General features: G+C 38.4%; 1 protein-coding gene across 1 annotated transcript in view; it reads left to right on the top strand.

The window, feature by feature from the left end:
- The first annotated feature begins 1,120 nt into the window (after positions 1–1,120).
- LOC122802354 (ankyrin and armadillo repeat-containing protein-like) overlaps positions 1,121–27,258 on the top strand; it is a 1,115,117-nt gene continuing 1,088,979 nt past the window's right edge. The window contains exon 1 of the mRNA XM_044071991.1: positions 1,121–1,251. The gene's annotated coding sequence lies outside the window, so the exon portion shown is untranslated. The remainder of the gene's footprint in view (positions 1,252–27,258) is intronic.

Raw genomic sequence — 27,258 nt, 5'->3', positions numbered from 1 at the left:
CTGTTGCCTTTAAAAAGTACACCTTGCTTCACAGTATAATAAAGGATAACTAACAGCAGATTTTTTTTCATGATATTTAACTGAGCTTGAATGACAGAACTATGACTGTCTGACCATGAACAGTTCAAATTACTACTCTATGGCCCTTTGTAGAGTATCTTTAGCAACCCATTGGGTGACATAGGGATTAATGCCATCCAAGGTGTACCTGTGTGGCCATTATTACTGGAATTAGCATTGAGTAGCATTACCTTCAGATTTTGCATGCTTGTACCTGTTATGATTTCAGGACTTTGCCTTTGAGCATGTTTGGAGCTCAGCAACAATAAAGGGTAAATCAACAAATAAATGGCTAAATGCATGCTATCTGTAACTGAATATATGGTAACCATCCACTCCACATAAGCTATTCCCTCTTAATCCACTCCACATAAGCTATTCCCTCTTAACACTTCTGTTCACAGTCTGCTACTACCTTCTGATTCATTTTATTCTGCTGCACTGTCCTGAAAGGGAAAAATGAAGTACGTCAGGTTTGATTTGTGTTATCTGCATTTACTTAGTTAAAAAATGCATAGCTGTTTAGAAGTGGAAAAGCCAAACATGACTGAAAAACAACAAACTAGCACATGAGGTACACACTGCAAAAAGAAAACCAATCCATTATATTCAACAGTAGAAAACAAATGTAGATTGAAAGGAGTTGCATTTAACTTTGTTTAAAATGTATTTAATAAATGAATGGGTTTCATAGTTAAAAGGCTGGGATAAATAAGGTAGTTAACTGATAAGAAGCTGATTGTATTGTGTGTATCACCATTCCAAACAGAATGCAATTTGTGACATACAGCATTAAGCTCAATATAAACATTTTTCTACATTAAATGTTCATTTTTTCAGTAACCCATGCATCTCTTTATGTAGCAATTCTTGACGATGACCTCAAAAATAATAAAGAAATAAACATGCATTGACTAAACTGGCTTAATGAATGAATTTACTTTTCTTTATATACCTGAAAAGACTCTGCTTCTAGCATTGTTTGTTTTTACTTTGCTGCAAGGACTTCTGCTATCTAGGCTGTTTATGGCTGCTTAGCAACCAGCATTGGAACTGCCCTAAAATAACGATTACTTTGGAGTCACTGATGTTTGATTTGTTTTATTACATGAATGCTGAAGATTTCCAGTTTGTTGCTCATGTCAAAATGCTTCAACAACAGATTAGATAAGAATGGTAAATCCAATGGGGGTGAGTATAATTTTTAATTCAAGAGATGGCATGGAAGGAACACTTCTTGTTTATGACTGTTCACACCACTACGGAGTTGCTCAGTGGTTCACATATTATTTTGGACCTACAGACGGAAAAAAAATCTGTATTACTTGAGTTGAATGCAACTGACTTGCTTTACAGTACAGTGGTATTAGAAACAGAACTCACATTTGAACTTTCAAAAAAAAATCTAATTGTTGCAACTCCATTATAGTTTAAACATTTTATTTCTCTTAAAAACAGTCATTCTGTGTTGTGTGTTACAAGCAGGTGGTGCATTTGACAGAGAAAAGAAAAGTTTGATAAGATGTGAAACCAGGCCTCTTATTTAGTATGTCTAGTGCTATTTCTAAAAATACAGGTAAGGTTATATTAAAAGCATGGCCAAATGGAAGGCAGGCATAGAGATACCACTGCTTGTTCTCTGTGCTGCTACTTTTAACGGTTTATAGAAATTGCAATAGACTGTTGGTAAATACTTCATGGAAGTATATTTTAGTATTGTGCAGACAATACTTAACAACCTTCCTCTTCTAAGTCTCCTTTAGTGACCCTCACAAACAATATAATAAATACAAAGTGATATGCTCTGCATTCTGTTATCTGATCTGGCAGTGTAAAATATGCATTTCACACTGCTAAAAGTTTCTGTCTGTCTTTTGTTGTATAGTATTTAAATACACCCAACCAAAAAAAAAAAAAAACATAAGCACTAGAAAAGTCAACAGCAGTCAATTTCACTTCCTGCATGAACAAATACAATAATCATACCCACTCTAAGTTCATCTTCTAAAGTAAACAGAAACTTTATTCTTGCAAAAAATGTGGAACAGCCTGTGGGGAAGATACTGAAGTGTACATTTGCAATCCATGCTTTTCTGTGAAAGTATGTGTGTGTGTGTGTGTGTGTGTGTGTGTGTGTGTGTGTGTGTGTGTGTGTGTGTGTGTGTGTGTGTGTGTGTGTGTGTGTGTGTGTGTGACATCTATCTCTCTCTCTCTCTATATATATATATATATATATATATATATATATATATATATATATATATATATATACACACACACACACACACATATATATATATATATATATATTATATATATATACATATAGAGAGACATATAGATATATTAACATATCATTGTATCTGTAAATATGTTTTATTCATTTTTTATGTGATCCTGTTCACCTGGGCTGTACCTACATGTAGTCCATTGACATCAGAGCACTACCCCGCTTATTATAAAAATAAATAAATAATAATAATAAAGAATTATTTAGCTTTGCAAGAAGAATAGCGGGTACTGTTTTTATGGTAACTGAAGACAGAAATGATTGGTAACTGAAGTCAGAAATGATCACAGCCAATCCACAAGCAGGAAGCTAATTCTTTTTGACACTTCAGATGTTATGAATGCTGAAAGCATCCCCCAACAATCAGTATGCAGCCAGCTATGTAGACAATGGAACTATGCTTCATAGCCAAGGTGGGATGATTAAATGGGAAATGGGTACACTTGCAGAAGTAGATAACAAGGGGGAAGTTATGCTAAGAAAGTCACTAACCAGAATAGAAGCATAAATTGAAATGGTTGGTAAGGATTGCTTGGCCAACTTGGAATGTCAATTTCCCATCACAGGCATGTTTTCCACTAATATTAAGAAATGTGTTTAAGCCTATACATTTTGTATGAAGTCTGTCATGTTTTTAAAAGTTAGTACCTCTTTAGGAAGAGAACTGAAGGCATATATGCCCCCCTTTTCTGGAACAATGGCACTCACTTATAGGGTGTGTCTTTTTTTTTTCTGAAATGGATTACAGCAAATCCAGCCTGAGTATGTACAAATAACAGCATGAGTGGAAATGTTGGTCTAATACTAGAACCATAAAACCTGACCCCCTTCAACATTTGATAGGAATGTGAGGATTATGGAAAAAATGAAAAGTGAAAAAGAGGACTAAGAAAGTGGCACTTAAGGATAAAGCAGTCAAGATGCAGTAAAAGTACTGTGGAAAGGTGTGCCACAAAGAACCATCTGGAAGGGATGTGGAACCAAAGCCACATTACTTGCAGTCTTAAAGCAGAATGGGTTCACTAAATGTTATCAAGTAATAGGAGCCCAACTGCTTCAATACACTGACAAATACGACTGTGAGTGTGTAAATTTGTGTGTGCCCAGCCCAGAACAGCAGTGTGTTGTAATCCTGCTATGTGTCTGGGGCTATAATTTTCTTTCACAAGCATGTATTGTTTGACCTTTGGTTTTAGTTTTTAATAAGACAGCAGCAGGTCATAATATTTGCCCTGATTAATAACTTCAGATCCAAGTTTAAAACAGACTGGTACTACTCTTTATCCATTATTTTAAGACAATAGGTCTATTTACAGTTCTCTGTCTATAAACCCTGTTTTGTCAGTGTAAACAAGCTTCTATTTATCTTTCCACTTTTCAGTTCTACATCACCTGAACTATGTTGATTGTGGGTTTAGCACTGACCCTAGACAATGTCCTGCATGTACATACTGACTCCCACTAGCACCAGAGTTGTGACTAGATTCTCTCCCGTTCCACCCCAGTTCTCCCACCTCCCCCACATCTTCGAATGTATATCATCTTCTCCCCTTCTCATGTTCATGTCATACTCTACTCCTCCTAACGTCAAATCTTTTAACAAGTTTATTTCTGCCATTATCATATCTGCCCCACTGCTCTGTCATCATTACCCCCCTGCACCTTACTAACTGAATATATTCTTGCCCAATTAAACTTGTACAAATTAAAACTGAGTCTGTTCAACTTCCAGTTACCTTTATCAGTCCTTGCAGACACATATCTCACACAAAACCTTTATCTTTCATGATTTCCCTATGAAAAAAATCTACTCAACTGACCTGTCCGTCTAAACCTAATTTCTTCCACATGAACTCATACATTTTAGCTACAGACTCCAACAAAGACCCTACTTATTCCACACAAAAGTTTCCCAAAGACACACCTATTAAGACCAGACTTTAACCATTACTCATTGGTTTCAACTAATACCTCTTAGTACCGTTATTGCACGTCATCTCTCACACATTCACCACTCCCTAATGTTTTCTTAAATATATATTACACTACACTGCTAATAATTATCTAGCTATTCATCATGTTATCCATCCCTTCCTTACTGCTTTTCTCCGTAATAATTCCCATCTAACCCCCACACCCTCATCAGCCACACTCTCTTTCACAAACATATCAGCATATCCCATCATATCATCCTATCCACTTATCAATAGTCTTTTATTACACCCACACTATGCACTATTTCTATACTGATTCTCTAGCAGGTTTACAGGGCTTCTTCATTTCTAATGCCACTAAACCCAAACTCATTCTAGCAAACATTCCCAAATATCTCTTCAAGTTTACAGCAATAGTCTTTATACACCTAAATAGGGGTGATATCAAAGCAAACCCTGGCTCATTTAGCAACATATTTGGCCCAAACTGGAATAACACATCCTCCAGGACATGGACTTTACTAAATGCTCAAAGTATTAGAAATAAACTTGATCTAATTAGTGTCTTCCTTTCCTTCCACTCTCCTGACATTGCTTCTTAATCACAGCTCAGAGCAATTCTCCTAATTTTCAGCAACTTCTTCCCTCTATGATTTCATACCAGGCAACAGTGCAGAGAATTGGATATAAATCTAGGATTGAGGTGGGATTTATAGAGTAGTAATTTCTCAAGCTAATGCCTCAGACCGCAGCCCCAAATTACTTTCAGTTCCGCTAAAACAAATTCCTCCTAGCCGTCACTTTTATTTTACCCCTTCTTCCCTTAATAACTTAAAATCTTTCATTTTTAACATCAGTTCTGCCTCTCCCAAGAATAACAGTGTTATCAGTTGCAGAGATTCTAATCTTAATTTCCTTCACCATCTAATGACATATCTGAATTCCTTGTTGATCTTGACCACATCCAACTTATTAATGAGCCAACATGACCAAACTTGCAAAACAATCATCAATCCATTTATGGTATTCTAATTATTAACAGCCTATAAATCACTTATTCTGTAGCCAACCATCCATCTAATTTTAGTGACCACTGCCCAGTTACCTTCAACATCAATAGCCAGTCTCTCAAATTCCTTTCTCAATTTCTTTCATTCAGTCCAAAATCTACCAATAATAATAAAAAACTAAAAGTTCACCGCTCCTCTATAGACTGTCCTAGTGTACTTTCCTCTGAAGATCACAACATTGCATCCAAAACCCTCACCTAAAACCTTCTTTAATTTCAAGCATAAATTTTTTCCCTTGATTAAAAGACTACTCAACCATAACAGAATTGACTGGATGACAAAGGAATGTAAGGAATTTCTCAAAAGGATATGAATCTTGGCATACATGGAAATAGAACTGCATCCCAGAGGTACAGAAAAAAAAATTAAGCAATCTTCCATGAAAGTCATATGCAGAACCAAAGCCAACCATCTTAAATCCAAACAGCTCTGCTCACTAGGAAAATCTAAATATTTTTGAAATAAGATAAACCTACTAACTGACCTCAAACCCCATCATAACAATACTCTTCATGTTACCCTTTAATGTACAAGTTACCCTTCTCTCTGGTGAATACAGCTGTCTTAAGTCTCTTAAAAGCCAAATGACTACCATTCAAGCAAAAAACATATCTGTTTACAGAAAAACTCTTTACAAAATAAAATTCACAATCTTTTTTAATTCAGTAGGGTCTACTCTACCAATTCCTCACATCCACCTTCCACACCCCCATTCATACCACCCTTCCACTTTAAACAAATTAAATCTAAAGCCCCACTGGTCCAGTTTATCACAGAGGCTAATAACCCTCATCCCTGGTTCATAACCTTCTGCAAAGATTACCTTACCATTCCTCTATTTCAACTCTGCAGCCAACCTCTGCTGTCTGAAAATACCATGCTTCATATCTGGAAAATGGCATTGGCTAAAGCCTCTGCTAAAACAAGCAAAACTTGAAAATTCCTTACACTTTCATCCCATCTACATTCTGCCTATCCTTGGCAAAATTCTTGCAGAAATCCTCTGCGTCCAACTCATTAAATATATCCAACAGTTTCACCTTTTCTCCATAAAATAACATAGCTTTTGGGCAGGCCAGAGCACCATAACTATAGCTCCCTAAGGACTCTCACATATAATATTTTACTAAACATGGACAAACACAGCTTTACAGGTGCTCTCTCACAATTGCCTTCAGTTTCATCAACCACACTGTTCTTCTTTACAGCATGACAAAAATGGGGGTAAACAAAGAAGCATCCCCTTGGTTCAAAGACATTTTATCCAGCAATTTTTTCAGAGTCAAAACAGGCTCTAGGACTAGGTGGCCCAGGCAGTTATGAACCTAGCCCTGAGCAGCATCCTACCATCATCCAGAATAAGCTGCAGTACAAGCAGAAAATGATTGACTTCAACAATTGGCTAAGTTTCTGGTATCATTCTAGGGGATCCAGTATCTGTCTGCTTGGGATGACATGATTGACAGACCTCGATGCTTTGCCAGAGATGGCCTGCATCTGTCAACCCCCTAGGTTTCCGGATACTGGCTAAGGCTCTTGCCACCCCTATAGTACTTTTTTTAGGCGGTGTTCCAAAGACCAAATTACCACCATAACAGCTATGAATAAATGCAATCTGAGGGTCATGCTGCTCAATGCTAGAATTCTAAATCTCAAGATGCACTCACTCGAATCACTCCTCAAAATGGTGAACATCGACATTTGTGCTGTAACGGAGACCTGGTTTAAAGCAGCAGAAAGCACCCCTGTGCCACCAGGCTATAACTCATTCCACATCTTTTGGCTCTAGAAAATGGACTGAAGCTCCAAAGGCAGTGGCGTCTCCATATTCATAAAGGATATGCACACCTCCAGACTAGTAACCCAGTATAATGCATCAGAGATACTTCAGGTACAACTAACAGTGGGTAAGACGGTTATTCAGGTCATAGCCTGCTATAAGTCTCCAGCCACGTCCCAAGACTCTCATTCCATGTTCCTAAACACCCTGGAAACTATTAGGGTCCAACCCAACACTCTCATACTAAGTGACTTCAACTACCCTTCCATCAACTAGGAAAACTACTGATACACTAATACACTTGCCCAACGCTTCCTGGAATTCATTAATTCCAATGAGTTGGACCAGCTCATTCTTACCCCCCACTAGAGGAAGCAACATCCTTGACTTGGTTATTACTGACATGGGCAACCATTGCTCAACACCAATAGTCAATTCCTCCCGGGTTAGATCCGACCACAACCTAATTACCATGGAAATTCACATCTCAACCACACCACCAGCAAAGGTAACCACCATGAAAAACTTCTCCAAAGCTGACTTTGGGCTCCTAAAAACAGAGTTTTCTAACTTCACGGCACTCATGCAAATGGAAAATAGGTGCATGACCGCCGAATCATACATCAATGCACTGTACAAACACGTACATAAATGCATGGAACTAGCCATACCCAACAAAACCAAGACACTCTCCTCCAAATAAAGGAAGCCAATCTGGTGGTCCCCTGCTATTAGCAAACTCTACAACAGAAGGAAGAAACTGTTGCAGAAAAACAGTGAAGTCCCAAGACTGGAAAAACTCCCTTATTAGCCTCAACAAAAAGTTGAGATCCCTCATCAAAACCTCTAAAGCTAGTTATGAAGGCAGAATTGCAGCAGACACTACAAACAACCACAAAGCCTTCCACAGTTATATCAGGAATCTCCACAGCAATACCCAGATTTGCCCTGAGTTACTACACAATGGTACCTCCTATACTGAGCCAACAGATATTGCCAACATACTGGCCGACAGATTCAGTGCTAACGTTACCCCCCCCCCCAAAGGACCAATTACAATACTGGAAGAATGCCAGGTGCCCAGCATTACTGCAGCACAGGTTAAAGCTAATGCAGCTCCAAGGCCAAGAATACAGCTTCCATGGGACCCAACAATTTCTCTGTCTGTGTTCTACATGAACTACAAAGTGCACTGCCACCACACCTGTGTGCCCTGTTCAATCACAGCCTCACCTCAGGCTTTGTCCCTACAGAATGGCGCACTCCTACAGTCATCTCTCTCCATAAAGAGGGAGCAACTACAGACCCTGGGAATTATCGCCCCATTAGCCTAATGAGTCTGATATGTAAAGCTATGGAGCGCATCATCATGGACCTAATTAACAAGGATGTAGGGAACCTCCAAACTCTGGATCTCATGCAATTTGGTTTTATGAAGGGTAGATCATGCCTGCTCAACTTGCTTGACTTCTTTGTTAGTCACCAGAGCTGTGGATGAGGGCAAGGCAGTTCATACAGCCTACCTCAATCTGGTCAAGGCCTTTGATACCATTCCCCACTCAGGAATTATTGATAGACTCTCCAAACTAGGCATCAACCGCTATATCACTAGGTGGGTTGCAAACTGGCTTACAGATAGAACCCACAGTTTGAAATTAACAGACTCCAAGTCAGACTGCTGACCAGTCACGAGTGAAGTCCCACAGGGATCAGTCCAGGGTCCTCTCCTGTTTGGCATCTACTTCTCAGAAGTCCAGGCCAACACGGATGGACTCTGGCTGACCAATTTCATCAACTATTGCAAGCTGGGAGCCATTATTAACTCCCCAAGTAATGTAGACATCCTACAGAAATGCCTCACTGAGACCAACAACTGGTGTCGAAACCATGACCTTAAGCTTAATGCCAAAAATTTTGTCATTCCCTTTGGGAAAAACTCAGTTCCCACTAATTACCACATTGATGGTAGCCCACTGAACACTGAAGGTGTTATAAGAGATCTGGGGACACAAGTTGACAGCAACCAATTCTTCGAACACCACATTGCCACTGTGGTCAGAATGTCCTTCTATGTGGCACATCTCATTACCAAGGCTTTTGCATCCAGGAAGAAAGAGGTCATTATCTCTCTCTACTCTTCCTTCAGTAGACCATTTGGCATGTACCTCACTAAACAACTGCAACAGCTGGAAAGGCCACAAAAGTACCTCACGAAGAGGATCGTAGGCCTTAAAAACATGCCCTACATGGACAGACTCAAAAAACTTGTATTTTCTTACCTAATATGGTTGTTTGCTTTTTGTTATATTCTTTGTTATTGCTTTATGTTTTGATTCCTTCATGTACATTTGCACTTGATTTTCTTAATAACTATGGATTAATCTACTTGATAGAAGCACCGAGAACTAACGGTGGCATGATGCCAAGGCACTTCTATGGGCTAGGCTTGTAAAGGCTCCAGGGCCGTTGGCCTACTACACACCTATGAACCTATGTGTGTGTGTGTGTGTGTGTGTGTGTGTGTGTGTGTGTGTGTGTGTGTGTGTGTGTATGTACATACATGCATGCATACATAAAGAGGCTCTTCAATGCAAAGGAGTATCTTACAGATCCCTACTTGCCCCTTTGTTTTTCCTGATGTTTACTAACAAACTTTCCCTTGACCTCATACATTTATATCTGATATTATATGTAGATGATAGGGTAATATTTAGGGGCAAACTCTACTGCTCTGACATTGAAATCCAACCTAAAAATGACCTACACTCCCTTATCAAATGATTAAATAAACATAAACAAGTGTTCAACCCCCACTAAAACTAAAAGCATGCATTTTGGAGCTCACTAAAACTGATCAAATTTCCAAAATCTCTAGATATCAATTACATTAACAACACTCCAAATGAAACATCAACATTTTTCAAATATCTTAGTATTTAACTGGAACAAACTCTTTACTTCCAAACTCAAGCATAAAGAAATAGAAACAAAGTTAATTACATACTGGGTTAGGAAAATCTGTCCTTACCTAAATGAACAGACAGCAGCTGCTATAGACAAAGAGTCCTTTTAGTGCAGCTTGAATATAGTCTGCCCATCTTAGCCATAGCTTTCAGCAAAAACACATCTACCATATTGAGCATCACAAATAAAATACTTCATTTCATCACAGATTCTCACTCTGGTAATTATCACTGTTTTAATCTCTTAAAAGCTAAATGGCTACCAATCAAGCAAAAATCAAACCTCTTATTTGGGTCACTTCTTTTCAGACTGTAGCATCTTGAAACATTCTTCCTTCTTGCAGCAAAACCAACTACAAAACCTGTTCCTTCAACCTCAGAAGATATTTTCAATCAACAATCAGGCAGCCTGCAGGCACCAAAAACTAAATTACATTTCACCAGCCAACTCATTTTCAATTCTAGCACTACTAAAATGCCTTTCTTACTACTCCAAATTTAGATCACAGTTCAAAGCATGTAGCCCTCCTCCCAAAACAATGCATGTATTACCAGGTGGGTCACATCACCTAATTCCTCATGCCCTAAACTCAATAACCCAATCTCTTCTTCCACATCATCTCTTCTAAACTGAAAACCCAATTGGACATCAAAATGTTTCCAAACATAGTATATAATCCTAGTTTGTTCTTACCTGTAGAATTTTTGTCAGTATTATGTATTACTACCTGTTAATCTCTGAAAAATGATTTCTAATATTGTTCATAGCTATATGTTTATGTTTGCATTCACTTGTACAGTGCCTGAAATTGGTCCATTGTGATCAGTGTACTACCTCACTTAACAAATAAACAAAAATAAACAGTTTTACAAAATTACTATTTCCCAAATGTTTTGTTGAACACTGATGTCTTCAACATGACCTGTGTACATGTGGTTTGTGTGTTTGTGTGTGTGTGTGTGTGTGTGTGTGTGTGGGGGGGGGGGGGGGTAATCTTGATCTTTTGATACTTTTGGAAGTTTTTTCCTGAGTAAGCACAGTTCAGCAAAAATGTTTTCAGAGAAACGCAGTTTTGCTGTAAAGAGACTAAACACTTTCTCATGCCTCTAAACAGACTGGAGATAAAAGTACAGACAGTGATAAGGATTCTGTCGCTCTCACACTTCACTGTTAAAGCTTCCTTTGCATTATACTAGATAATACTAATCTGTTCTTCATAGTAGCATTGAGTGTTTCCTGCCACTTTGAATTCTCCCACTGTTGCTTATTACGTCATCTTTTCTGGAAAGTTATTTCATCATCTAATTCCTTTCATATATTGAATCCCTTTATCATGTCTTCCTCTCCCTTCTTTATCTGCATAGAATTAATTCCAATAACCTGCCCTCACTAGGATGTGAACAGCACTTTTCTGAGCACCCTTAGGCTTAATTACTACTTCATAGCTAACTAAAGAACACTGTTTCTTCTGAGCATGGTAACTATCTTAATACTTTAGCTGAAATCCCCATTAAACCCAGTATCTTTTCTAACAGAGTACTTCAGCTCACCATCAGTAAACTGTCAACAGAGCTGTGCCTACAGATGGTTTACTGTTGTCAGTGTACATCCCTGGTAAACAAGCAAAATAAAATAAATAAATAACCTACACTGACAGCAGCAGCATGCCATAAGCTTCCTTTACATTATAAATGCTAACTCCCTTGTACAAATAGTTAACCAGTTTAAGAGGGCCCCCAATACCCTTGATCTTGCCCTTACAAATATGGCCACCCGCATTTGTATTGCCTTCCCTTAAGGTAGATCATAAAACGGTGACTATTTCCTTTAAAATGTGTGGAACTTCCCTACAAATGTCTTCTTTCTTCAGTTACTTGATGATCTAAATAAATTACATGGCAATCCTCTGATAGATCCCAGTGTCTCTAACTTCTCCTCCCACTTAAATAGTTGTATTGATAAGCAGTCTCCAGCTACATCCAATATAATGAGTAATTTGTAAACAAACCCATTCGGTAGAAAGCACATATAAATATATCACATAATAAGAGAAAGAAATTACTTAATGCTTATGAGAAGTCTCAGTCTTCCTACCTTGAGAGCATATTTAAGCAAACTAGTAAAGAGCTTGCAGGAACAACTGGGAAGCTCAAAGCAGAATATAAACTTTATGTCACTAAAACCAAAATTAACTACAACTCTTTCTTTAACCATGTCAGGAAGTTAAGAAGTAATGCTCAACAATGTTCAGAGCTACTCCACAATAATACTACTTACACTGACCCCAAGAAATCGAAGTATCCTAGGTGGCAAATTTACTACAGTTATGCTCTTAGACAGATTCCACAGTCCCATCCACCCCTTTTAATTACTATAGAGCAAGTCTTCTCAGCCTAGTCAGCTCTCTCAACCCTCTCAAAAAGTAAGAATATGTCAGCCATGGACCAGGATAACATACCAGGTTGCCTGATTGTCAATATCAAATATGTTCTATCTGAACTCCTTCTTAACCCTTTTAATTTAAGTCCCTCTACTGGTTACATTCCTGAAGCCTGGAAAACTGCCACAATGATGCAATTCTACAAGGGTAGACAAATAACAGTCCCTGGTAACTAGAGACCTATTTGCCTCACTTATAAGTATACTTAAAGCTATGGAATTTATTATCTCAGGCCTCCTTAATTTGGACATTAAAAAGCTCTTAAATCTGTACCCTCATCCATTTGGCTTTGTTAATGGTAGGTCCTACCTCTTCAGCACTATTAATTTATTTATAAAACTCACCAAACTAGTGGATAGTAGTTATGCAGTGCACTCTGCATATCTGGATCTATCCAAGACCTTTGATACTATTCCCTATGTAGGCATTATTGACAGACTTGCAAATCTGAAGAGAAATCCTTATGTTGTGTGATGGATAGCTAACTGATTGTCTGGTAGCCCTCAGGTGCTTAGAATCATAGGTGAAACTTATGAAAACCAAAATGTTGCCAGTGGTATACAGGGTACATTGCTGAGCCTGCTCCTATGTCTGCTTCTTTTTCTCAGACCTTCAGTGCAACAATCCTGGCCTATAGTTATCTAAGTTTGCAGACAACTGTAAATTGGGTGTTACTATTCAGACTTCCACTCACGCTTGACTGACCCAACATGAGTTAGATCATCTTAATAACTGGTGCAAGGAATAATGGTCTCAAATTAAATGTAAACAAAATGTAGTATGGTTAATTTTGGTAAAAAAGCATTTTCTCTTGCCAAATAAGTGTTACACCCATCTAGTGAGATGGTGGTGTAAATGATGCAGGTCTTTTTGTTGAGAATTCCTTATCCTTTGACTGTCATGCCTCTGCAATAGTTTAAAATCCTTCTATTTGTCTCATCTAATTTCTAAAGGGATCTCCTCTAAATCCAAAGAAGTCCTAATTCCCATATATTCATACCACATCAGACCCATTATTGAATTTAATGCCCCCTTTAGTATCTTGAGAGACTTTAGGGATTCCTAACAAAAAATAACAGTGGCCTCAAAAGTCTTAAATATTATGGCAGACTGACAGCCATCTTTCTCTGAGCTGTTTCTTATAAATTCCTACATGAGGATCTATGTCAAGCATTTTGAGCCATGAAAGATCCAACCCTTTATGACCTCCTGTTCCTCAGATACCCAGTTAAAGGAACTAAACCTTCATGAACAACTAAACAAGGCATCATATCTCAAGATATCCCTCACCTCTGGATACATAGCAGAGTGACATCCTTGCCACCTTCAAGATAAGCCCAGATATTTGAATGGGCCGCCTCAAATTCTCCCCCAATCTATTTTATGTTACCTACCTTGAGGCTGGAGGAAAACTTCTGAATACAGGTTAATGTAATTAATGGACCTGTAATAACTAGTAGACTGATTGTCTAGTACTTATCTATGAGCTTATTAATATCTTTCAAAGTTAAATCTTTCAGTACTATAGATGAACTTGCATAGTTGTGATTTCAGCTGCTCTATTTCTTCTGTTAATGATTCCTGCTGTGTATTCCAGACCACCACCAGCTTTACTTACGAACTTTTGAAAAGATATTCCCACATGGCAGGTGTCTGGGGAAAAAAAAGTATAATATATATATATATATATATATATATATATATATATATATATATATATATATGGATCTAGGTCAGTTGGTCGAAAGACCAACTGTCCGAATCCAACCGCATCGAAACTGCTTTCACCAAACACACACACACACACACACACACACACACACACACACACACACACACACACACACACATCATGTTTACGCAGGGTGGCTTCACCCCCCTGCACCCCACACCCCCTACATTTATATTCTCACTCCGACATGGCACTACAGTGGGGAAAAGGGAATATTCCCTTATTCCCATAGTAGTCCGATCTCACCCACTACCATTTCCTCCGATTCCCTGTACTTTTACGAAAGTTTGGTGAAAGCACTTTTTTCGATAAAAAGTGCTTTCGCAAAACTGTGACAGCCCGTTTCACTTTCGGTGAAACAGGTTTTCGGTAGACTGTCCGGGTTCCGTATTTACATATATAAAATATACATATGAAGTCAACAGCAAGAATATCAACCACAAATAGTTGAAAAACATGGAAGTCAAGATCACACTATGCATGCACCAAGAAACAGCCTTGGTGCATGCAATTTCAAACTAGAAAAATAAAACAATATTTCTTGTAGTTGGGACCCCCTCCCCCATACCACTCATACTCCCTTCAAATTATATATACTAACTCTAGATTGCACAGTCCTTGGGAAAGGGAATACTCCTCTTCCTGGGGATGGTCGACCTCACTTACCGGTTGACCAGCTGGCTAGTCAACAATACAGGTACTCAAGATTTTTAATGGCACCTGTGTGTGTATGTGTGTGTGTGTGTGTGTGTGTGTGTGTGTGTGTGTGTGTGTGTGTGTGTGTGTGTGTGTGTGTGTGCATGCGTGCGTGCGTGTGTGTGTGTGTGTGTGTGTGTGTGTGTGTGTCATACCTCTCAACCTGGAATCATCAAAAATCTGGACAAGGCCCATGAAAAATAGGTACAAATCTGTACGCTAATTAACATAAAATTAGCATACATAATGTAACCCCACCCACTGGAATTATGGGATACCAACTTTCAAATGCAAACTGAAGAACAGGCAACCAAAATATGGCACCAGCGTCCCCCTGCAGCCATTCCAATGTCCCATTACCTGGCTATTTCACCCCATTTACCATAAATACTAATGTGCATACTGCTTTACTTCTACATTGATTATTTGGATTTTATTTAACATTTTATAGCACAATGCACAAACATTACTAGATACCTGCTAACAAAGCAATACTGTCTCACAATGAAAATAAACATAGCATTAAAACTTCTCTGCCCTTGAAACTCATTCATTGAAACAATATTGAAAATTTGAAACCTACACTACATCCAAAGAAAATGCATCTGGTCAGTGGTGGATAAAGATTACCTTTGGGCTGTTGCATAGCCATAGACCCCTTGCACACAAAACAAGAAACATACGTGAGTTCTTTGATACCTTCCTGACTTCTCTTTCCCTGAAGCTCTCAGCTCCATGTATAACTCACTCAATACTCAACTGTATCTCTCAACTTTGCAGCACAAGAAATCCAAATTGTTTTGGGGGGGGAGACGGGACAAAAGCCCTAAAAAGGGACACATTTTAAACATTGCTTATATAATTTTTGGAAAGTTGCTAAAATAAAATGTATGCTGGGCTCAGGACCCTGTGCACTACAGTCAGAGCAACATACCACTATGCCAAATCAGCAGTTTCCTGAACTTAAATGGCTATCATTTAGTGAATTCAGTTCATGTCTTACCATAGCTCTCAGTCTCTTAGCACAAAAAACCTGGACAACACCAACAATGGGGAATACAGAAGTCAGTTCTCACTTCTCACCATAGCTCTCAAGTCAACCTGTTAGCACAAAAAACCTGGACAAAGCCAATAATAGGGGAATATATTTACAGCCCTAAAATAGGGACAAATTTCAAATACTGACCTTATAAATTTAGAAAATTGATAGAATAAAAGGTTTTGAAGTCTGAAATTCAAATGCCTGTCATTTATTGACTTCATTCCTTCACTGACTTGCCACAAAAAGCCATAAAACCACAGATTTTATGAGGAACAGAACAAATATGAAGCATAAATCCGGAGCTTTCACAAGGGGCTCTTGTCACTTGTACCAAAGGTTTAATTTGCTATTGTTATTAAATGTTCTTTTGCAATGTGCTGCTACCACTATATACCTTTCCCTGACTGTATTTCTAACTGATGTCCTAGCTTGAACATTAGGAAGCAATGCAGTGCTTGCAATACGATTAAATGAATGTATCATCATGTGAAAACACTAAAAATATACGTGTCGCATCGCACGTTATAATACAAGTATGCAGAAAAAGAAAATACAGTTTGACTTTTAAACGATAAAGAATGCTTTACATTTGAACTGAAAAACACAGCAAGATGAACAGCGAACATCCACATACAAGCTATGCATCAACTGAATGCCAGATGCCATCTGTCATGTAAATGCTATAAATATGTACCCGGTACAAATGCATTTATGTTACCAGACTAGATGATTTATTAGGTTAAAATATACTTCTCAAGGGGCACTGAACATTTACTTGCTAAAGGACACCCATTCATTAAGTTGTAGCCTCTCATTAAAAAATGTAATGAAATAAAAAGTGGCACGCGCCTATGGAAATAAAAACATTTGATCTCTAACTATAGCATAATCAGTAAATGTTTACATCTGCGTCCCAGTAGCCCATCATAACAACCTATTAACACAATGAATGTTCTTCGTAAGTAGGTACACACCAGAAGGGTGGATTACCTCTGTCTTAAACTTTAAATTCCTATTGTTTCTGGTTTTCCGCGTCTTGTTTGATCCATATCACAAGGCAGCTACTGCGCGTTTGTGTTAAGAGTGTTATGGTGGAGAGTGGCAACTATTACATGGACTGCTGCTGTCCTTTAGCGTTGAAAATTTAAAAAATGTCTTACTGTAAATACTTTAATCCAATCATGGAAAGCACCTCAGTGTTGCAGCATACGTTTAGCAAGTTCTGAAAGGCGTGTAACAAAACAACTGTCGATGGTTGAAACTACGTTCAAAGTACACTTCCAGTGCCTTATTTTTTAAACCAATGCAGGATTTCTAAATTTGTTCCACTATCCACATGGGTATAGGTAGTGGAGAAAATTGTTCGATTTTTAGTTGAAATATACCAAAATCACTTTGAAACAAGCTGCTCCATTTAACTATTAGTGAGCTGGCGATAAACGATAATCATAATAGGTACTGTAATGTGGTTCCGGTGATCATTCCCAAGCCTTGCAAAGGCAGACGGCACACACACACACACACACACACACACACACACACACACACACACACACAAGGACAAGGTTTCCTTTGCTTACTTGTGTTGCTTGCAGTCTGCCATTCCTGCATACACCCACCAGCCAGATTTCATTTTCTTATAGGTCTGGGATGGGAACTCCATTCAGTGCTGTTGCTGTGCCTGTCCCCATGCTGCTGCCATCCTCGCAGCCCTCTGTTCACATTCCCCATGCTGCTGCTATCCGCTGGATCCATCATTTGCTTCAGCTTCCCGAATCCCAGACGCCGGCCCTCTGTTCCTTGCTGTATCCATGTCGTCGTCGTCCACATTTGCTTCTTCAGCTTCCTAGCCCGTCCGATGCTGCTGCTAACCACGTTGCTTGAACTTCGCGGTTAATTTCCAACCGCCAGCCAGAAATGAAAATGCGAGCTCCTTGAGCTCAATTCCGACTGGCTGGTAGCCTGATGGCACTGACATCATCGTGCACGTGATGACGTCAGCTCCGACAGCGCAAAAATTTTAAAAAAGTAATGAAAAAATCGGAAATGAAGGGGTGCCACTCGGGAATCGTGGCACCCCTTCAATTGAACCCCAAAACTCGGTAAAAACCGAGTAATTCGGGACGGTTGGGAGGTCTGTGTGTGTGTGTGTGTGTGTGTGTGTGTGTGTGTGTGTGTGTGTGTGTGTGTGCGTGTGCGTGTGTGTGTATGCCTATGTCAACCATTTGGTATCAACCTAGTGTGTGTCCAGACAGTGTATGTTCAATACAGTGTCTGACACCTATATATATATATATATATATATATCTATATATATATATATATATATATATCTATACATCTATCTATACATCTATCTATATATATATATATCTATATATATCTATATATATATATATATATATACATATCTATATATATATATATATATATATATGTGTGTGTGTATATGTATATATATATATATATATATATATATATATATATATATATATAGATATAGATATATATATATATATATATATATATATAGATATAGATATAGATATAACATTCTAATCATAGAAGTTGAGCTCCACTATTGATTTCAAATGATTGGCTTCCTCTCTTGCAAGTCTGCTATATTTAGCACAGAGCTGCATTCACCCAGGGAGTTTTATTAAAGATTGAGAGGTGTGGAAAGCCCCAAAGCATGAGATATAAGAGAGAAGTAAAAAGCTTCTATTCAAATTCTGCTTAAATATTTTTACTTGCCATTATAGTGACCTGTTTAGCAATATTGTTTTTGTACTTCACTGCTTCTTATCCTTGTTTTAGCCAAAAAAAGTTGCCTGTTTGCACTATTTTAGTTTGTTCTGGGGCCTTAACCTTTTAGCTTAATTTGCAGTTGTGGGAAGATTGTGTATTACTGCAAGATTTTAGCATTTTTATGCATTATACTGTGATTCTATTAGAATTACATGTAAAAGGTAGGGTTTTGTATTTGGAACCCAGTATGGGGCCTCAATCTTGTAGCTTCATTCCCAGTTGTGGCAGGACTGTGATCTACTGCCAGATTTGAGCTTCATTTAGTCATTTTTTACAGTGTTACTGGTACATGTTTGCATAGTCTCATGCCTTAGTCTGTGGTGGGATTGCAGCAGTGGCAGTATTGTGAATACTGCTCCAGGATTTGTGCTTCAGTACTTTTTATAGCTGTTTATAGCTGCTTCAAGTTGCATTCCAGTAGTCCAATACCCTAGTCTGTCATGGGATTGCAGTGGTGGTAGTATTGTAAATTCTGCTCCAGGATTTGTGCTTCACTTTTTTATAGGTGTATATACCTGCTTCGATTGAATTCCAGTAGTCTGCTGCCTTAGTCTGTGGTGTGATTGCAGTTGTGGCAGTAGTGTAAATTGTACTCCAAGATTTGTGCTTCAGTACATTTTTATAGCTGTATGTAAACACTTAAAGTTGCATTCCAGTGCCCTTCTGTTTATCTTGCTACTGTTTTTCCCCTGTTCTTTGATTGTACCCTAGCCCCCACTGAGACAATAAGCTAAAAGTTTCTGAAATTCTAACCATAGGACTGGAGCTCCAGTTTTGATTTTTTCTCAACACTCCCACATTTTTGTTGTGGTTTTAAAAGGCTGTGTTTCTGGCTTCCACCCCTTATGGTAAACTGACTTTCACAGTCTCTCTCTCTCCTCTTTCATTGCTATTGGCTGTTGGGTAACCTATTTAAGTACTTTCCCATCCATTGTTTTCCATATATCCACAATACTGTGTCCACTCAGCAAACCAGTATTGCATTTGAGTAAACCTCCCTTACTACAAATTGTTTCTTTCTCATTTTCCCAGAACTCCTATCTGTTTGGTGCCCTTGCCACACTGTGAAGGTGTCTTGAGTTAATCTTGTTCCATCCTTAATAGATAAGAGATTTATTTTATTGTTTTGCAGTTTAGTTAACTGTTTGTAGTACGACTTGCTTTATTTGTTGATTTTGCCATTAAATTATTCTAAAGGCTTTGTCAACATAGTTTGTTTTTGTTGTAGCATTATACTCACAAACAATCTTTCTTGATGTTTTTACATCAAGAGGTTAGCAGTACCCTGTACAAATGCAAATGCCCAGAAAGTAAATTTTATCTATAAAACTACCCTTAGAACTGAAACCTGTAACGATGTGTGACTAAAACAAAGTCATTGCATTGAGACAAGCTTAGAGAAGCTAGTTTGCACATCAAACAGTACTACTATCAACTCTTTGCACAATCTAACCTCGTCTAGTGCCAAATCCCAGAAACCACCCAAGGAGACCTCTGTATAACCCATTCCACATCCTACAGTAACCCATCCAAATACAGGCCAGACAACATGGATATACAATTTCCAAATGTCTCCATAGCTAGCTTGGTTGATACGGATAACAATGTAGTAAATGTCTCATGTTCATAGACAACCATTTAATCCTTAAAGAAAAAACACACTATGCAAGAAATGCACATTTCACTGGAGGCAAAAATCTCACATACAAACAAGGCTGTCAAGATCAAACACAGGAAATCCACCACACATAGTGTCCACCAAACACATACCTCAATTTAGGTTGAGGCACTAAAAAGCAATCTTCCCAAACCTCAAATACCTTCTAAGCTTCCAAACAGCAACACCTATCCTTAGCAATCTCTAAAGAACTCACCAAAAGCAACACCAAAGATCATACATGCGCCTACATCTAGCAGAGCCCCAAGATCAAAGCCCATAAGGCAAGCAAACACATTACCTAGTTATTTTGTCATATGGGACTAGCTTGTATGACACGCAGATGCTCCACTCACCAGAATGAGAATGGAGAAGTTAACAGTTAGTTGCTTATCTGGAGCAAGGATCTGCCAAGTTATGCACTCACTAAAGTCATTACACCACAGGTACCAATATGATTCTTTCATATTCCATGTGGGTGTTAATAACCTGAGACATACTTCCCTGGACTATATGAAGAGAGACATTGTTGATCTCTCTGATTACGTGCCTCAGGCAGGTATGTACCTTCATTAAACAGCATTCTATCTTTACCAAGGCTGATGCCACAGTATGAACAAAACATGATTGACTTCAGTAATTGGCTTAGTTGCAGGTGTCTTTCCAGAGGGATTCATTGTTTGTCAGCATGGGAACACATGGTTTATAAACCACATTGCTTTGCAAAGGAAGGTCTGCACCTGTCTCCCTTAGGCTTCTGAATATTGGCTAAAACTTTATCCTTTTTTAGGCATTGCCAAATTGACAAAGCTACCGACATATCAAATAAAACCCAAAGAAACCTAAAGATGTTACTGCTCAGTGCTAGGAGCCTAAACAAGAAACTCCACACCCTACAAGCTGTCCTCACTCTGGAGAATATAGACGTCTGTGTCATTACCAAGAATTGGTTTAAATCCACAGAAAGTACTCCAGCAATGCAAGACTTCAGTGCCTTCCACACATTTAGACCAACAGCTGCACAGACAGGGACAAAAGATAGAGGAGTCTCAATCTACATTAGCAGCAAGCATAACTCTAGGTTTCTTAAACAGGATGATGCCCTGGAATTTATCCACATGGAAATCACCATACACAAAGTTCCATACTATATCTAACAAGCTATACGGCACCTTGTATGTCCCTAGAATTCCATAGCCCATACCTTGACCTACTGCAGACACTCACCATTAAAAATAATACAGTATTCATGAAAGACTTCAACTATCCCTCTATAGACTGTGAAGCATGCACTGCCTTAAGCTCAAAGGCACAATGACTCCAGGAATTTATTAAAAAAATACTCTTGACCATATAGTGTACATACCCACCAGAGGTTTGAACATACTGGACTTGGTACTCACCAATATGGGAGAGTGCTCCCCCCTCCCCCCTTTGCTACATCTTCACTGATGATGTCAGACCACAAGTTGTCTCCTTTGAAAAATAAAACAGCTTGGTAACTTCAGGAAACTCCATAACAGTTAAGAACTATTCCAAAGCAAACTATATCCTATTAAGGGATAGTTTGTCAAAATTCAATGCTCCTCCCAACACTATGCTCACAGCAATCCATGCAGAATTGTTCACAGAGTCTGCACAGCCATGTATATGGTTGGGCTGTATAGAGGCTGCTGTACCTACTAGAAGTAAAACAAAACAAACTTTAAAAACAAACTACAGTGGAAGAATCCTAATCTTAATAGGGTATATAACAAAAGAAAAAAGTCATGGCTGAAATCAGGAAGAGCAACTCACACATCAGGTGGCATGATGCTAGGGCACTTCTATGGGCTAGGCTTCTAAAGGCTCCAGGGCCATTAGCCTAGTAAACACCTATGAACCTATAAACCTATGATAGATGGTCTCTAATTAAACTAAAGAGGAAACTAAGGAAAACAATTAAGTCCAGCAAGGCCAATTACAAGGTCAAGATAGACTCTTGGGGTAAAGACAACTACAATACCTTCTTAAGCTATGTCTGAAACCTCAAAGGCAGCACACAGTGTGATGAACTGGTGGGCAATACTCCCACCTTCAATGAGCACAGCAACACAGTGAATTTGCTGGCTAACAAATTCTGATCAAACTTTACCCCTCACTCTCCCCTGACTCCCCCTATTAAATGCCTACTAGCATCCCCTCAAGCTATTAACAGGGAGCAGGTCCTGATGGCACTTGCTAAGGCCGAAAACACAGCCACAATGGACCCCAACAATATTCTGAGATGCCTCCTAAATAGCTTGAAACATAACCTATTAGGACCACTTGAATTATTTTTCAGCTATATCCTCAAAACAGGCTTTGTAGAGGACTGCAACAGTTATCCCATTTCACAAGTGTGGGCCATCAACTGACCCTGGAAACTACATACCTATTAGTCTGACTAGCCTAATATGCAAAGCCATAGAACAAATTATTAAGGAAATTATCATCAAAGACATAAGCAACCTTCAGAAACTGGCTAACCTAGTTTGTCTTTGTCAAGGAAAGGTCTTGCTTGCTAAACCTGGTGGACTTTAAGGTCACCAAATCAATACCCCACTTGGGTATAGTTGAAAAACCTCAACAAACGTGGCACAAAACCCTACATAACTCATTGGATTGCCAGCTGGCTCACAGACAGGACCCAGGAAGTCAGGCTTGGTGAGACAAACTCCATAAAGACACCAGTCACCAGTGGGGTATTTCAGCTGGGAATACATTTATTTAGCATGTACTTCTCAGAGGTAATGTCATGGCCTTTTGGCTGACCAAGTTTGCAGGTGTCTGTTAATTGGGAGCTATCATAGATTCCTTCCATGATGCAAACATCTTACAAGAGGATCTAGCACAGACAAATGACAAGTGGCAAAGTCTTGGATTAAAACTCAATGCCAAGAAATGTATTTTAGTGCTTTTTGGGAAAACAGCCACCCAGGCTAATTATTCCATCGATAACACACCTCTATAAGTTAATCCAGTAGTTAGGGATCTGGAAACTTATTTAGATGGTAATCTGGCCTTTGACTAAACTGTTGACAAGGTAGTAAGAAAATCATTCTATGTCACCCAACTTATAATTAAAGGCATGGCATCCAGGACCAAGGAAGTAATAATTCCATTTTATTCAGCCCTTATCAGACCCTTCATTGAATGTAATGCCCCCTTCAGCATGTACCTGGCCAGGCATATGCAACAACTGGAATGCCCACAAAGGTTCCTTACCAGGAGAATTCAGGGTAGAAGCATATTGTCCCTCAAAGATCACCTTAAAGCCCAATCTCTATATTCAGTCTTCTATAATTTGCTCAAAGGTGGTCAATGCCTGGCATAGAAGGTGTCCTTGGATCCAGCTGTGATGGAACGTTTACACGTCTCAAAAATAAACAGCATCAGAGCCACTGGATCCAAGGATTTAAATTTTGCTTGTGACATAAGACATGTTGGCAAGACAGATATGTGTCTCAGATGAGCCCCATGCTGTGGAACAGGCTCCCCATTCATGTGAAGCAGAGTCCATCCTTAACCCTATTTAAATGTAACCTTGATCAATGGATGGGAAATCAGAAATTTAACCCAGATCTGGCACCGTGTCTCTGACCAGAAGCAGACAGTAATGCTCAAATTGACATACCCCCCCCCCACCCCGTCATAACCTCTAGAAATGTCCTAACTATCCTAACTAACATATCCCCCCCTAATAAACATTCAAAACACATAGGGACACGACTGGGTTGTGTTGTATGACTAGGCTTATAAAGGCACTAGTGGCCATTAACCTTGTATATATCTATGAACTTAAGAACCTATTAAAACACATACAGCTTGCAAATTAAATAGCAACCCAGCACATTGACAGCAAAAAATCATATTTTAATAGTTTCATATTCAGTCACTCTCTAAATATAGTTTTTTTCACATATTTCCATTAGTAGTTGTTGTGTCTTAAGTGAGGCAGACAGTATCTTGTAAGCACTTTTAAACAAATATTAAGGTAAGAAATCACACCATTCATTTAGTATGTATTGCACTGGACACAGTTCTTTTCTGACCTATGTATATCATTATGAAGTACTCACTTCCTGAATAGCTGTGCAGTAAAAGTGCTCCAGTACATGTCTGGCATTTCAGGTTTTAAAGGAATATGCTATTTCCCTATAGTTTACCTTTGTAACTGCATTTTCCTTCTTTCACTTTCCTGCCCTTTTCTTTAGTTACCTTCATGAGTTTTATGGTGCAAAATTTAGGGTTTATTTTTGAAGATAGTCTAACTCTTAAGACCCAGATTTCCACTGCCATAAAATATTCCCATTTCTTCACTAGGAACATTGTCTTTATTAAACACTTTAGACCATTTGCAGATCTGCCTATAGTTGTGTATGCCATGGTTTCTTCACTCCTAGATTAGTGTTAACACCTTGTAACTGGCAAATAGTATGCTAGTAGAAGAATACTTAAAACCAAAAACAAAACCAACAGGGCAGCACGAAATCCAGACTAAAAGGTAATATTACAAACTGGAGACTATTAGATGTTAAATAAAATTACATGCAATGTACTACACATTGAATTAGAGCCTAAAATAGATGCAAACTTGTTGCCTTGTTGTTGCTTAGCAGTGTCTAATACCTTGTTTACAACATTACAGGAATAACCTTGACCAATAAATAATTTTTTTCCAAAACTCATATTCCACGAAAAAAACATTATCGTGGCTAATTAGCCTACAGGCTCTAGTAAACTGTCCCTTAACCATGTTTTCTTAATAAAACCTGCATGTGCACTATTATAATGTAAAAATATGTTAGCAAATGTTTCTTTTCTATATAACCTCGATATATATCTGTTATAAACATCATCTTTAGTAACAGTTACATCAAAATAATTTATAGATTTACTATTGCAGCTAAATGTAATTTTTAAAACAGAAGTCATAACTATTTAAATAATTCATAAATTCATGCAAACTGTCAACTGAGGCACTCCACATTAAAAAAAATCTATATATCGGCAATAGAAATATACAAATACTGTCATTCCCATTCGTTCATAATAATATTTACACAGCTAGGCTTTGTATTACAGTATTCTTCTGCTAGCATATTTTTATTTGTTGATTATTTACCTGCAGAGGTTTAAAGGCAGTTGTTGGGTACCTTGTAACTGGTGCTGCTTGACTTAGAACTGAATTGTCTGCTGTTGGGGCAAAATCTGTGGCAATGCTGCTTGTGGGGTATCTCTGTACCATCACATTATGCTGGTTCCCTACAGTCTATACTGGCTGCCACTCTGATCTGAAATCATCTGTAAGTTGATGATCATATCTTTCCTGGCCCTGCTTGATATGGATTCCCCACATCTTGAAGAGCTGACTGAATGGTATCAGCTCTCCTGTTCCCTGTGCTTGGCCACTATGGGAGTTATTGGGTGGACATCCTCTGTAATCTACTCATCTGCTTCTCGGGGAGTACAGCTTTGGAATCTACTACCAAGACACCTGACAAGAGTTTACATCACTGAGTAGTCTCAAGTGGTCCCTTAAGTCATGCCTACTTAGCTAACTTCTGAACATTCTAATAGGCTCGTATATGGTTACCTGATGTTTTAGCACTTTAATATAACTTTTACATTTTAACTGCCCCCTCCAAAGATGTTGTTTTGATGTACTTATTGATTTAATATGTACAGCTGATTGCATTCTATGCTATTTTACTTTTTTCTATGTAAAGTGCCTAAGTCATGTGTACCATAACATACCTTGATTTAAACATCTTCTCCTAGTCAATGAGTCTGTATATAACTCCTACTGTGAACTAGTTACCTTCACTGTCAGTGGAAGCATAGCGACTATGAAAAGGTATGAACAGTGCCTGGCAAAAGGAATTTGAAGATTAATACATAAACAGAAAGGGAGGAACACAGTACTATTGAGGAGGAAAGTGGATAACTTTACAGATGTGATTTATTTGAGTCGGTATTCTAATAGTGCTTGAGGCAGTAGAACTCATGGCAAGTCCTTAATTTAGTTGCATTATAAATAAAGATTTTTAAGGCAGTTATGGCTTCCTAGGTTTATAGGCAAGTACTAGGATAGCTGCTCTTATGGGCCATTTTAAGCCTAGCTAGCTTCCCTTTTTGTGCTCAAAATAACCTATCCCATTTGGTATAGCTTGGCCTTACCCATCTCATGGTTGTTAATTATATATTACCTCTAATGGAAAAACTGAGATCACACCATAGATAACTGGAGGGGAACCATGCATGAGATAAAGTATTTAGGAGATGTCTTTTTCCATTGGCAGTACAGGGGGACAGTCCTGGAGCAAATTTTCTGTTTTCAATCAATAGCTCTAAGTTGACTTGAATATAAGACAGGGATGAACTTTGCTTTATGTGGATAAGGAGTCTGTTCTACAGCACTGGTATTGTCTGCAAGATATACCTGTCCTTCCAAACTATTCTGTTGATGCTGCAGAAAAGGTTTAGATCTCCATACTATCTATGATGCCATTTGATGTGTTGATGTGCAGTAAATCCATTAGTAATGGGTTGGAAGATGCCATAATGGAGATCTCATTTCTTCTGTTGTGCATAGCCTTTAGTTTGTGGTCAAGTTTGCTGTGTAAAATGTCACTGTGGGCAAGAAAATATATTGTCCAGACTTATGCTATGATATTTAAATATGGTTAGTCATACCATGTAGAACACTCTACAGTGCTAGCATTACTATAGCAATAAATGTAAATCCAGTACATAGAGTGTAT

The sequence above is a fragment of the Protopterus annectens genome, chromosome 5.part0 (assembly GCF_019279795.1).
Source record: "Protopterus annectens isolate FY-2018-M chromosome 5.part0, PAN1.0, whole genome shotgun sequence".
Classification (NCBI taxonomy): Eukaryota; Metazoa; Chordata; order Ceratodontiformes; family Protopteridae; genus Protopterus; species Protopterus annectens.
This window is presented reverse-complemented; position numbering and strand designations above follow the sequence as displayed.